Below are 14,523 nucleotides of genomic sequence, written 5' to 3' on the forward strand. Positions count from 1 at the left end.
GAGAGTTGGATTATCTGAGAGGAGTTGGAGACACTTATTTGCAGTGTTTAAATGTTAAAGGGGCAAAGGACAAAAGAATGACCCCTGGAGACTCTGTCTACTGGCCTGTCTCCTCTGTGAATGTAAAATGCCACTAAGGGTTATCATTCTTAGCAAATGTTACTAGAAAATAATGTCAAGTTTGACAGAGATCTGAAAGTTCCTTTGCATTTTTGTTCCTGATAAACTTGTATCATTTTATAAGTGGATGCGAATGCAAATTTTTATAATTTGACCTATTGTCAAAAAAGTCATAAGAAATACCAAAATAATAAAAGATACCTTGCCCATTAAAATATGTTATTCTATTTAGATATTAATTTAATATACTAATTTATTTTTGCTCTGAAATCCTTTACACTGGAGAAATAAACCACCACTGTAAAAGTCCTCACACGTCAATGTCTCATAAAATTCTCAAAACAGCTAAAAATGTGATGTCAACCTACTCAGATTATGCAATGATCTAATGAACCATTAACTGGACATAGAAGTTACCCTGAATTCTTTGTGTTTGACTTCTTAGAACAAGGCCCACATTATCTTTCTTCTTCTAATTTGGCTAATACATACTATTTAAAATGTAAAGCAGAGTGGTAAAAGAAAAAGACAAGAAGGACACTTTATAAAGGACACGTTTAAAACATAACCTACTCTAGTCATCAATCAGGCCATGATCTTGAACTTTGTAATTTTTAAAGATGGGTGCAGACATGCTTGCATTTTTCATTCAAATATTTAAAACTAGTCTTTGTTTGCAAAGGTTACCAGGCCACTCAGTGAAGTTTTACTGCAGTCCTTAAAGAACAACAAATGTGCTGAGGTATTTTTGCAAGTAAGTTTCCCAGATTTAAATGATCAGAGTGTATTAACTTAGAATTATAAACCAATGAATTGTTCCTGACTAGGTTTCTGCCAGAAGCAAATAATGAAACCTTTAACCAGGAAATGACGAATCTCCAAATTCTTCTGAAGATATTGCAGTAAAATGATTATACTGTAATATTAGAGTACATGGACATTACAAAGGAGGTTCAGAGGCATAAGAAGTTTTCAGGACTCATAACATTTTTTTTTCTCAAAGAAAAGTAGGTTCCTGGTTTATTTCCAGAGGTTAAAGGGAGAGATAGACTGATGTTTAGAATATGAGCTTTTTTTCGACTCATTTGGTTTGATGACTATTCTCCAATATATACCTCAAGTGTATTATTAATAAAAGCAATATCAGTGAATTTTTTTAGCTGTATCTCATGAGTTGTTTAAATGGCAACATGTATATGCACACACACACACACACACACACACACACAGGCTCTGTTGGCTTAGGTTAACCTCATAAAGAACATTAGAGCATAAGTGGTGAAAGCCACAAGATCAGGCCAGTTCTGTGCTTGCTACTCTTACATACAAGCTCACATTCTGAAGTACTGAAAAGAAGAGATATACCAGTAAAGATACTTTGAGCTCCAAGTAAGAGAGAATCCAACAAAAATGTTATTTAAACAATAAGGACACTTATTATCTCATAAGAAATCCAGGGATAGGGTCCAGGATTGGTTAATTCATGGCTCAGCATCATAAAGAATCTGTGATCTTTCTACGTGTCTCACACCAACTATGAAAAGTGTGTATGTTTTTCATCCCTTCACAAGGACAGTGAAGCTCAGAGAGCTCAGGGTTAAGCGCAACGTCACTTAGTTTATGGCTGAGCCAGGAGTTCAGCCCACTCTGAGTCTAGAGCCTGTTCTTCAAATCACAGTAAAATCATGATATAGATTACAGATTTTAAGCATCATTAAGGAAATGAGATAATGCTTATTATTAAACACAATAATATAAATGAACATCCGTATACCTAGATTTATATCATGATTCTCAACTTCCTGTTCCTGCTACACACTTAGGAAATATACTTCAAGATGCTCACCTTATACTTGAAATAGGGTGTCCATGATTACAACATGTTAGAAATAAAATGAACTTTAGCAGGAAGGAATAAAGTAAAGCATTCCTAAAGTCACTCTGAAGTCTTCAGTTACATTTATTGTGATTATACTAGGATTTCCTGTATCAACACTAGAAAGAGCCGGGCAGATGGACAATTTTTATTATAATTAACTTTAATATATTTAGTGATTGCCATTGTACTGTCTCATTTTATCATCCCCAAAACCTTAAGAGGTTTTTTCCCCCATTTTCACCTTCATTTTTTTCCCGTTTCACAAATGGATGTCTACCTTTAGTGTATCCATGTATGATTGTGTAGTTTGGGCACTGAACAACTTTACATCCTGGCCCTACACCTTCCACTTCCTCCCCAGAACACTCTTGCTCCACCTAAAGTAATCCCCTCACCATCCATTAGGAAAAAATGTCCTCAATATTTCTATTTTGAAAGTTTCATTAGAACTACCAACTTAAGTCAAAACAAATATCCAGACATTTGCATCCCAACATCTCCTAGGAGATAGACTTTGGATGGAAATTTCAAGTACATGATTTAATGTAGTCCGTGCAATAGCTCTGTGAAATAAATATTATTATCTTTGTTTTTACAGATAAAGGAATGAGGACTCTGGGGATTTCTACAGCTCACCCCATGACACACAGCTATTAAGAGTTACAGATTATGTTCTCTCATCCCTAGTGCAACTTCCACTTATAATAAATTAGGGAAGAGATGAAATTCCTTAAGAGAGCAAGGCAACTGAGTGGTTGGCCTGCCCGGAGTATGGAGGAGGTTGGGGTCAAGGTAGAGAGAATGAGATGTCCCGAAGAGGCCAAGAGTGGAGAAGACAGGCAATAATCAGAAGGCCAATGACACGCATTTCCTACTCAGTGCTTTTCTTCCAGAATTAGGCTCTGCAGCAAGGCCACTTCCCTAATTTATTCCAGTTTCATTCGGCGATACCCAAATTGGAAAATTGCAAAAATAAGTATGTTCAACTGTCATCACATATTAGGGGCATCTCCAAGGAACAAAGAACTTCCTGTTCTATATTGGTTTGAAAAGAAAGAAATAATATCTGGAGTTGGCAGTTGAAAGTTTTATATTTGGCAGGATGACCAACCACATGTAAGTCAACAGGCAAGTCACTGAACCACTCACTCAGTGGTTTTATCAGGCACTAATTGGGTGGTAAAATGGGAATGTTGTTAATGGTTTGGGAATTGTTATTCATTCTCACATGAGGACAATGCAAAATGCCTAAGGGAAACAAATATTATAACATATTATTAAAATGTTACCCTAAGTTTAAAAATGCTGGGTTAAGAGAACTCAAAATCTAGACAAGATAAAGTTTTACCCTAAAAGCCTGGAAGGACATGAAGTCCTGCCCAATATGATAAAGAAAGTAGTCATATATTTTAATGACTAGAATCTAGAAGATGGTACACAAATGTGTTTTACAATTCACATGAGGTAGCCTGTCAGTTCACAGGGTGTCCACCACTGATGGCCTCCAGGAGACTACTTTGTTTCTTACCTCCCCGTCCTCCTCATTTCTTGTCACTCATATTTATCTGCAGGTTTGTAAACACTTGTACTGGAGACCCACAAGACCTGGTCTTCCATTCTTTAAACAATTATGTAATGAAGAAACACTTTTTTGTTGCTATTTACTGAAGTTCACAGTATAATTTTCAGGCCTTATTAAGATGAATTAGATAAGAATGAAGAGGAGAGAAAAAATAGATATTAGACAATGGGATAGAATAAACGATGGAGGGGCATCTGGGTGGCTCAGTGGTTGAGCATCTGCCTTTGGCTCAGGTTGTGATCCTGGCATCCTGGGATCGAGTCCTACATCAGGCTCCCCATAGGGAGCCTGCTTCTACCTCTGCCTATGTCTCTGCCTCTCTCTGTATCTCTCATGAATAAATAAATAAAATCTTAAAGAAAAAAAGAATAGACGACGGAATACCATTCATTCATTCATTCATTCAGAAGTCAACACATATTTATAATAGCAAGTTATGTGCCAGGCAAAATGCTAGGAGCTAGGGATATCCAGGAAATCAAACCTGCTCAGTCCACCCTCTGGAAACTTAGATTTGGGTAGGGAAAAGAGAAATAATGAATAATAAAAGCAACCATGGAGCTTGACAGCTGGTAATAATTGCTCAAAAGAAAAATAAAGCAGGGCAATAGGATCGAGATGATGGGGTGTTGATATTTTATGCCAGGGATCAAGGAGTGTGGTCATGTATATAAAGATTCTTTCATTCAATATTTATTGACTGTCTTTGAAGAGTTGGGTACTGTGGAAGATACAAGATGAATAAGACATGGTCCCTGCCCTCCAGGAGCCAACAGCCTCAGTAGAGAATCTCGCCACCTGCTCCATTAGGCAGACCGATTAGAAGTCTCAGGGCATATTGCAGCAGGAACATTGTACGCAGTGACCAATCTGAGCAGATTGTAAGTATTCCAAAACTCACAGTGGTTTCCATAAAATAATTCTCACTTCAAGTAAACATTTTCGGTTGGTGAGTAACTCTATTTTCCACTGACAGCACTCATATTTGAGGGCTTCCTTAATGCATTGATGACTTGTTTTTCTGATTGGTTGCCAAGGATTGTTTGGGTCTTAGTGAACTGTACTTGCCTAACTCCTCCAAAGCATCTTGGCTGAGTTCTTGTTGCTGTATTGGCAAATGCTGCCTTCTGTACTGAAAAATTTGTTATTTCTGAAAAATGTGGACTGTCCCTGGATGGTTTTCATGAAAATCAAAGATAAAAAAGAAAGAATTACAGGATTTGTTTTTGTTTCTTTTCCAAGTAAGGGATGAAGAACAGAACTTTGTTTCCACAAGATTTACATAAATGTAGGTCACGTCCTGGGTGATCCTAGTTTTATAATGCTTTGTTCGGATACCTGGCTCAAAAGTTCCTGATTCATCAAGAAGACAGCAAAAAGTATAATTATGGTCAGAATACTAGCTTGTATAAACGAAATGCTTTTCCTTTTTGTGTGTTATTAACACAACCTCCATGTCCTGAGCTTTACAAAGGTTGTAATAATATAATGTTGTTCAAAAGAACACTCAGTCATGGGAGAGAACACCATGGAGCAGAAAAGTCTTTGTTTTCCTGAAGACAGAGCCTTTTTGGATAGGGGGAGAGGGACCGTGGCACACACAAGTGTCCCAGAGGAGAGGAGGAAGGCTCGCTGGTGTCTCTGCTTGCAGTAGCTGCTAGCCCCTCACTGGGCAGGTTCCAGGTGGGCCTTCCTCCTCTGCACCGCCTGTGGCCCATCCCTCACCCTGCACTGCCGGGGAAGACCCAGCAGAGGCAGTTATTTCGGCTAGTCCAGGACAGAAATGCAAGTGCTACCACTCGCTATAAACTTTTCAGTTTTGGTTGGGGCTGGGGGGCGACTTTGTGGTGGATTGTTCTAGGAGAAGTGGCAGCAAGAGCTCTTGGCCCGGCCGTTGGGGCCTAAGCTACCACCAAGGCTCCTTAGGGTCTTATTCCTCCAAACAGCACTCTGGGGCAGTTCTGTGTATTCTGGGTTGGGGAAATGTCACACCAAAATGTGACTTCTGTTGCGCTTTCTTTTTCTTGGCTGCACCAAGGTGGGTGAGCATCACTTTGTAGTGACGGATGTGTCGGAGCCCTTCCCATTAGTAAAGTGCTCCCTCTTATCGCAGCCTCATTGATAGCAGCTTCTGATCCTGTGATCAGGTCAGCTTCAGGGATAAAACACAGACAGGAATTTTGCCGTCAAAGTTATTTCCAAAGGCCATGGAAAGTCAGTCATTAGATAAGATCAAGAACTTAGTGCTAAATATAAACTCTTTCTTAGCACTTGCAAATAATACCACCAAAATTTAATCCTACCCTGAAGCTCCCCATGGGAACTCTGCTCTTCCCTAAATATTCTGTTCTCTAAGGATATCATTCGAGGTGCAATTTATTTCATTGAATCTTAAATTACTGATTTTGCATGTCCCACTTTTTTTTTTTTTTTGGAGGGGGACCCTGGATAAAGTGCCAACAGAAAACGTCCATTTTCAGCTCTGTGAACTTTGACTCACAGAATCTACTGCAATTAAGCAACATCTCAGGGTAGCCTTCCAAACTGGGGAGTGTGTCCAGTCATTGGTGGGTTTGGCTTAGGTGATGCTGTTTGCTGGGGTTATATGTTTTGAACACGTGCCCAGAGCTTTTAAAAGGAGCAATGGGAACATCTGTATTCACAGAATTAAAAGCAAGAGAGCAGGCATTGCCAACACTAATGATGGACCTAGCAACATGTGGACGTGTTTTGAGAGTTTCAAGGGTATAAGTAAGACAAACTAGAAGGAAACAAGTGGTTTCAAAGGGAGTAGTTGCCTTTTCTTCTTAGCAAGCAGGAAATGGAAAGTGTAAAGCTCTTCTACCCTTTCAGATACCCAAAGATAGGGCAAACTGCCTCGTGTCTCCTTTTCCCAATATCTGAGCCAGCTCGTCATTTCTAGCACGGTATATCTGAGTCAGAGAGTGTGATGTGGGTATCCTGCTCTCTCCGGCCCATACGGCTTTCCTCAGAGCCAAAAGGACCCAGCATGTCATGGGGCTGCTGAGCCCCAGAGAGAAAGTAAGAGACCAAATGTGTGTGGGAGGGGTGAGGGGGTGTTCACGTTGATGTCTTATGACCCTCAGGGCTTTCTATTGCCCAAGAGAAAAGAGCCAAACTCTTTGGAATCTTTCTCTTTTTGACAGACAAATTTCCCAGAAACTGTAACCATAATAGCTGGAGGGTTGTTAAACAAGAGAGTATAACTAAGGTTGGGATGGTGAACCAAAGGAATTTGGAAAGTTTGAGAATCAAGAAGATTGGGGTGGTTGACACACATTTTCTTTTCCTTTAATTTTTGAGGATTTTCTCCCCTCTTGCGTCTTCATTTCCAATCAAGTGTATTTTATTCCAGAGCTAAAAATCAAAATCCTCTTCTCTCCAGTCTCTGTGTGGATTAGGCGTAATTATAAGATACAAGTAACATTGTCTCCTCTCTTAAAATGCATACTTTTATTCTAAAGAAGGTTTACTGAGGGGTCTATTTTACTTTTTTATTCCCCCCAGTTCTATATGAGGTGGTATATTTGCAAGGTAGTATTATGCAGATCTAATATAATATAAGAGGGGTGGCTAGCTGAGAATATATCTTTTACTTTTGAGTTAGAAAGCTGACGGAGAAAGACACACACCAACACAAATAGCTCACAGCGATTCTCTTCCTGAGTCTAACAGCTAGAAAGAACTAGTGGGTTCCCAAGTATCAGGCTGAAGCCAATAGAAATGTCCCAGCAGGCCGCTGGGTTTGCACTCCCATGTCCAGCAATTTTCATGTAATTACAGCTGCCTGCTGAAGGAGGCCTGTGGTCTCCATAGTTTGTTAAGACCTTAGTTGTGGCCAGAAGGGGAGTAGGTAGGCTTCAGGTCCTGCCACAAACGCCAGAAGCTAGGAGCTTCCTTCACAGCAAGGGCAACTGTTAGAATAAGCCAGCTGTGCAAAGCAGAATTAAAAAGCTTGTAGATTTAGGTAAAATAGTGCCACCTGTGATTTTTTTCCCCCTTTTGAAAAGTATGGAAGAAAAAAAGGCAAATCTGAGAAAAAGAGAGCTAGCCTCTTAACAACTGCCAGAATCGGCTCAGCTGTACTGGGTTATTTTCCTAGGAACAATACAAATCAATGAATTTGAATGGAGTGATCACTGTGGTTTTCAGAAGTACCTGAGAAGCTTGCCAAAAATTCTGGCTCCCCAGAACTAGCCCAGAGGTTCTGATTCACAGTGTCTAGGATCCATTCACGGGTCTGGGTCATGTGGAAAGTGGGTGTTTTACCATCCACAGAATTATTAGGAGCCTTAAAAGAGACAGGTGCCTTAAAGTTCTCTGTGAACTGCAAAATGCCACGTGAATGGTGATATTGAATGATGTAGTATGGAGAGTGTTCCTTGTACTTGCCAGGCACTGGGCTAGGAACCCTTAGAGAAATAAAACTGATCTGCTCTAGTTGCGTAGTTTGCATAGTTGATCGTTTTCTACTGCTAGAGTTTACGGAGAAAACTTCCCTCTCAAGAACATGAATTCCTTAAGCAAAACAATGTGAGCACCATCTTTCTCTCTCAAAGGTAGTAGTTTTGTTATTTTTTGATTGAACTGAAAATAACACATGAACATGGAGGCTCAATTCCAAATGTTTTCGGGGATGGGAGTCAATCTTTCTGATCTTTTCTTTGTTTTAATCACAGATTTATCAGGGGGCAGTGTGGCTGGAATTTCAGTTAGTTGATGGCATTTCTTCCTCTTTTAATTGAACTGCGGGGGATGAAAATCATTAGGGACTGTTTGTATTGTGTTTGGATGAAAGGGTTTTCCTTAATATGTGAGCCTTGGTGCTAGCACACATTCTTCGAATCCCTTAATAGTGCATAGTTGACATACCTCACACCACTGGAGGCCTGAATGAGTGAGCAGTGGGGATGAATGGGCATACATAAAAACCAAGTAGAAAGAAATGCTAAAAATACTACGCTAGTATACGAAATTCGGGCTGTGTTTCATTTGTAGTGACTACTAAAAATGGAATCCAGTCAACGGGTCATTTCCTTTTCACTTATGAAACAAAAGTGATTTCACAAAGAATCCTAAGTTGGAAAATACTTTGGAAATAATCTAGTCTAGTGATTTTCAAGTCATGCTTCCTAGAGCTGTAAAGCAAGGTTACTTCACCTTGGCTAAACATTTGAATCACTTAGGAAGCTTCTTTAAAAAATATGCTAGACCCTCACTCCCAAAGAATCCCATTCAACTCATATGCTTAGTCCCTGGGCATATGTTTTTAAAAGTTTTCCAGATGATTCTAACGTACAGCCAAGGTTGTGAACCTCCATTCTAGGGATTTGGCAGTCCAAACATATGGGCTTGTGGGCTTGTGATCGGATAAATGCAAGTATACTCCCTAGGGACCGTGGAATAGAATTTATTAAATGGGGAAAATTGGGATATGCTCATGTCCCCACAGAATTCCCATTAATATTAAAGAAAACACTAGACTTTGGAAAGTTTGGTTAAACAGCATTTTATCATATCTTTCTTGTACAGGACATTCTGCAGATGTACAAAGTACACACAGAAGATTAAGACCCAGTCTTTCTCTTAAAGATTTTACAATCTTGCAAACTGGAAATATATATGGGATTTGGCCCATGGCAGAGGCACAGAGGACTGAGGGAATCAAGAATAGATATAACTTTAATAAAAGGCAAGTGTATTATGGCCGGCACGAGAAGGACTGAATCACAGACAAAACATTTTAGATTGCAGCATTTGTTTTAATTTCTCATCTCTTCTTTCCCCAGCTTGGAACAGATTAAACTGAGCAGTTTTGACATCCAGACTCTTAGAACAGCATGAGTATAAGAAGGAAAAGCAAAGCCTGTATATATTTTCCTTCTTACCTCCACTTGGTACAAGGTAGGATATTTCCTACAGTCTGAGACTCACGAGGTAGGAGTTCCCTCTGATAGTAAAAAGTAAAAAGTATGGGTGCCAAGTGCTCTGTTTAGGACTGCTTCTAGATATCTGACCCTGGTTTGTTTGCCAAGGGGAAGGCAGAGAAAACACATGCTTGAATTGATTTGTTTTTGTGCTTCTTGAGGTCAAAGATTGTTAATAGCCCCACGTTATCATCCATTGATTCATTCAGCAGACTTCTTTTGAGATCTGCTTCTAGTCCAGGTTCTGTGCTTACTGGTGGTGATATAAACAGTGAGGACAAGCTCAGAGCTTATTAGGGCACAAATATACACAATAAAAATATAGGCAGATATGAAATAAGAAAAAGAAATAATGGGAGAACAGAGGCAGAGCAAATTCCATCTTACTTAGTGGCTGCAATAAGCTTTGTAAAGAAAGTAATATTTCACAAAAAAGGGTCAATTGACAACCAACTCGTGTCCTCTTTCTCTCTTCTTATCTCCATCCCTCCCTTCCTTTACTTCAGATACTTATTGGAGTATCTATAGTGTTTAAAGCACTATGATGAGAGTTTTTGGCTCAAATCAGACACTAATCTGCTCTCACATGGCTGAGAGGGAACATTCGCTAAATCTGCACACCCTGTAGAAACTGTTAAGTGGCATAAGTGAAGTTAAAGATAAGTAAAGATGTGTAAGACAAAGTTTCAAAAGCAACTGAAAAATCATAGTCGTGATGCTTTTGTTCCATTCGCCGCTTTGAAAACTGCTCCTGACTGTGTGTGGAAGAACCCGCAGCTCCACGTGGGGAACTTGCGGCATCCGGGAAGCAAGGCGAGGTCTTGTGACAGGTCCCTGTCCGGATACCAGGACCGTTTCTGCACTGGTCATTTATAAGCCCCAGCCTATGAAGAGGTAGATTGGCTGTTAACATGAAATCAGCTTATGCTATTTCACGTCTGAGTTTCTGAAAATCATTTTCTGAAACCCTGTTTGAAGGACCCTTTAGAAATAAAGTTGCAACTTCGTATGGCTTTCTTGCTAAAAATGTGAAAACTGGACTTGATGGGTGGACACGAAAGTCTTACAAGCTTTGAAAAACTGCTGTGCTTCGGGTTTTGCCCTCACTTTTTAATGTTTTTCCTCCCTCTCTCTTCCTAACCATTGAGTCTTGATGCACATTCTTTCATTAAGGAGATTCAGCACCCTCTCCAGTAGTTGATTGTGAGTCATTAACATCCTGCAGCATGGCCAGCCTCATGCAATAAAATTTAAACAAATGCTGCTTTACATTTCTATCATTCTTTTCCCAACCCTATCATTCTCTCCAACAATATAAACTTTGGCTGGCCATGGAACCAATAACAGTGTAGTTTAGAATTTAACTTCATTTCCAGGTTATATCCCATGACATTCACCTTCTGTAGACAGTGAAACCAAGTTTTTCCTCTTTTAAAGACTCTTGCTATCTCTCCCAAGAAATATCTGTGATTCATTTCTACCATGTGCCCCATTCTTTTGCTATTCAGCAAAATGGAGACTGCTTCATCAGTTTCTGGTCTCTGTAGATTTCCCCTTTATTGAGTGATTAATTACTAGCTTTCTGGTGACTTCTTAATCTTTTTCTGTATTTTAAAATATTCCTTCATTTCAAAATCCTCTAGTGTAAGATACAAACTCTAAATGGAACATAAGTAAGTGCAATTACTTTCGTCTTTATTCAGCTTTGCCTTTACTACCAAAGGCACCATTTGGAAAATGTATTAAAGAATCATAAAAGTTTAAAACTTAAAAATAAACACTAGGCAGTCAGTTTTGTCAATGAAAACATTAGCATCTAAAGGTTAACGTGCCAAAAAAAAAGTGCTTATTCCTTACATTACTAACAGAGTGCCCATTTGTATTAGCCATACTTGTATTTTTAAAAGATGCTGCAAATATATAAAGATTGGTGGCCTTTGAATATTGAAACACAATAGATTTAAGGCAACAAAACCAAAACACACTTTTATTGTTAGGGAATACTGAAACCCACTGCTTAATGTATGAGTTAATGGGACTTCTTGATAAATCACCTGTTAAATTTTAGCTGACAGCTTGTCATATATTAATTATAAATAATTGTAATATACGGCTATCATCATGCATGCAACAAAAAAAAAAAAAAGGAAGGAAGAAAGGTAATTAGAGTATATCCTTTGTTTTCCGTTTTCCCCCTTCATTTCTTGCTCACAAGAAAAAAATGACCCAATGTTTCACTTGGGTTGGGATAGTGCCAATGGTTAATGGAATGCCCCACTCTACTAAAGAATTTAATGGGAATATCCATTTGTCACAGTCGCATGCTGTAATCTCCAATAGCAGAGCCAATGGAAAATAGCATCGTACCATAACGTCCTCTACACACTGCAGGTGAGGGTGAAATGCAGCAGCCAAACTGAACGGAGGCAGGGGAGAGGGCCTGGCTTTTCTAAGCCTTTCTTTAGAGGAAGATGCGGATTTCTTTCCTTTAAGAGAACATCGCTGCCTGGCAGCAACAAGAAATGCTGCCCTGGAGAAAAAGAAAGTGCCTTTCTTTCATATGGAGAAAAATGTGACTGTTTGCATAGCCCGTCTCAAAATCTCTAACCACCTCTTAGTCTACTGGAAACCCCTCTGTTTGTAAAGAGACTTTGATTTGTGGAATCAGAAAGATCAAGATTAGACTCTCATTTCAATCACCAACTAGTTCTGTGTAGGAGCTTCCAAATCTGAAAATGGGAATAACAGCATCTAAATGTGTGCAATGTTCCTTCCAGAATGCATAGGACTATATGAATAAAAAAATTAGCATGGCATCTAAGTTACTGTCTTCCTTTCTTATTCACAATTTAGATGGAATTACGGGGTAGTCTGATTACTTTATATGTGTAGCTCCTGCGTTCTCAAATGATTCAAACTATTGTTTAGTGAGTATAATTAATATCTGTTTGTTTAATCTCTCTCATGTGTTAGTTCTGTGTCTGGAACAAGGGGTAAGCTACTGAAAAATGTTGTATGAATTAAATTTGAGAAGCTGTCTCAAACATTTTAACCCTTGTAGAGTTGAATTGTAGAGATGAATAGTTATTTGAAGATTAAAAACATTAAACATTTTTCCGTTTGTGCATTTAGCAGCAAATTAATGAAGTATATTGGATATAACTATCATCTATAGGAAGAGGTCTCAGTTATTCATTTCACTACCTTATGAAACTTCACTGTCTTCAAAACATGTCACTTGAATCTATGTTATGTGTCTCCATTCTAACTGAATTAAAAAAAAAAGCGCTCTTACAAAAAAAATATCGACAGGTATTCGATTCCTTGGTTAATAACGTGTAGTCAGAATAGAAATAAAAACACATAATTGAAATCAAACCAATATAGGTTTAAAATCCTAGCTTGGCCACTTGCTAGCTCTGCCAGCGTGGCCAAATTATCCTCTCGGTTCCTGTTTTCTCACTTGTACAATGGAGCTAATTATACTTAACTAGCAAGGCAGTTGTTAAGACTGGAGGCAAGGTAACAGCTTTGAAACTTTTAATCGCTAGCCACATGGTCAAAACATAAGTTTTACAGAACAATGTTCAGTATATATAATGCGCTCTTCTTTCTTTTCTTTCCTACTTTCATTGCTTTTGCTCAGAAAATTGTTCCTGACCCACTAGATTTGTGATCCACAAAAGGTCATGATGAGCCTTTAGAAAACAATGGGATAGCATGACGTTTAGTACATAATACAAGAGTAACAAATGATTACTATCATTGCCTTATGATTATTTTTAGTCTTTTTAGCATGTTTCATTATAGATGAGAATAAAATCTTTCAAGTACTTCTAGGAACTAACTCCCTTGGATGGGGTCCAAAGTAGACTCATACTCATTGTATGCTGAATTATGCACTAGAGGGGGTTGTGCTCTAGCAAAGTTCCTGTGTGCTATTCATAACAGAATGCTAGAGCGGAAAGGAACTGAGAGAATGTCTAGTCCTATTTCTTCATTTAAGTATAGTTTTAAAATATTCTCTATTTCATGCTCATTGATACATGGGAAAAAGAATCGATTTGATCTAGACCTGGGTGGAAGATGTTGGGGGGGGGCAGGGTGACATTGGGTCATGATATCTGGGTTTTGGATCTGCTTCTGCCACTAGATAGTTTGGTTACCTTAAACTCTCAGGGGCTCAGTTTCCTTACTTGTAAAATTAGGTGATTTCAACAGATGATTAGCGCACCTCTGATGTTCTTTGACTTCAAATCTCCAAATAGTAAACATTCCCCGAGATTATATGAGATGCTGCAGTGTTACTTTGTTACAAATCTACTGACTGTATTAATATTTGTATATGGGCTCCCGTGTCCTCTGTCTCCTCGATCCCCTCATCCTCAGCAACGTTGCCCTGAATAATAGTGGATCTTATATAGTAATAGCTCAGACTCAATAGTCGCCGTCTCCCACTGCTACTTCTTTCTCTAAGACGTTTGGTCATGGTGGAAGATGAGCATCTAGGACTTCATGGTGTCAGGGTCCTTGGGCTAATCTCACTTACTGATAGTTTTCTCTTTCTCATCTTCTTTCTGGATCCTTTTGCTTACCTGTTTGCTGCTCACGTTGGTAAAGATCATTGCTACCTTCTCCAGTAGTCTAACTTGCTACCAGTGGAGTAGGTTATTTCCTTGATGACACTCCCAGACGGCAGTCAGACTTCTCAGCCGGGATCTTTCAAAATCAGGTCAGACCTGGTCAGACCTCCTCAAATGCGGCAGATGGATATGTGTGTCTCCACCAAATGCAATATAAAAGGATCACTAGGGTTTTACAAACTTCCCGTTTGTTCTTCTGACATCCAACATCCACTGGGCTCTCCAGTTTATGGAGGAGAATGTGGCAATGGGAAAGCCAAGTCAGTTTACACCCTGACTTTATACCCTGAGGGAGAATCACCTGTATGGGGAGGCTCAGATTTCTGAATTCATCCTTAGGCCACAGGGGCA

This window comes from Vulpes lagopus, chromosome 7 (genome assembly GCF_018345385.1).
Source record: "Vulpes lagopus strain Blue_001 chromosome 7, ASM1834538v1, whole genome shotgun sequence".
NCBI lineage: Eukaryota > Metazoa > Chordata > Mammalia > Carnivora > Canidae > Vulpes > Vulpes lagopus.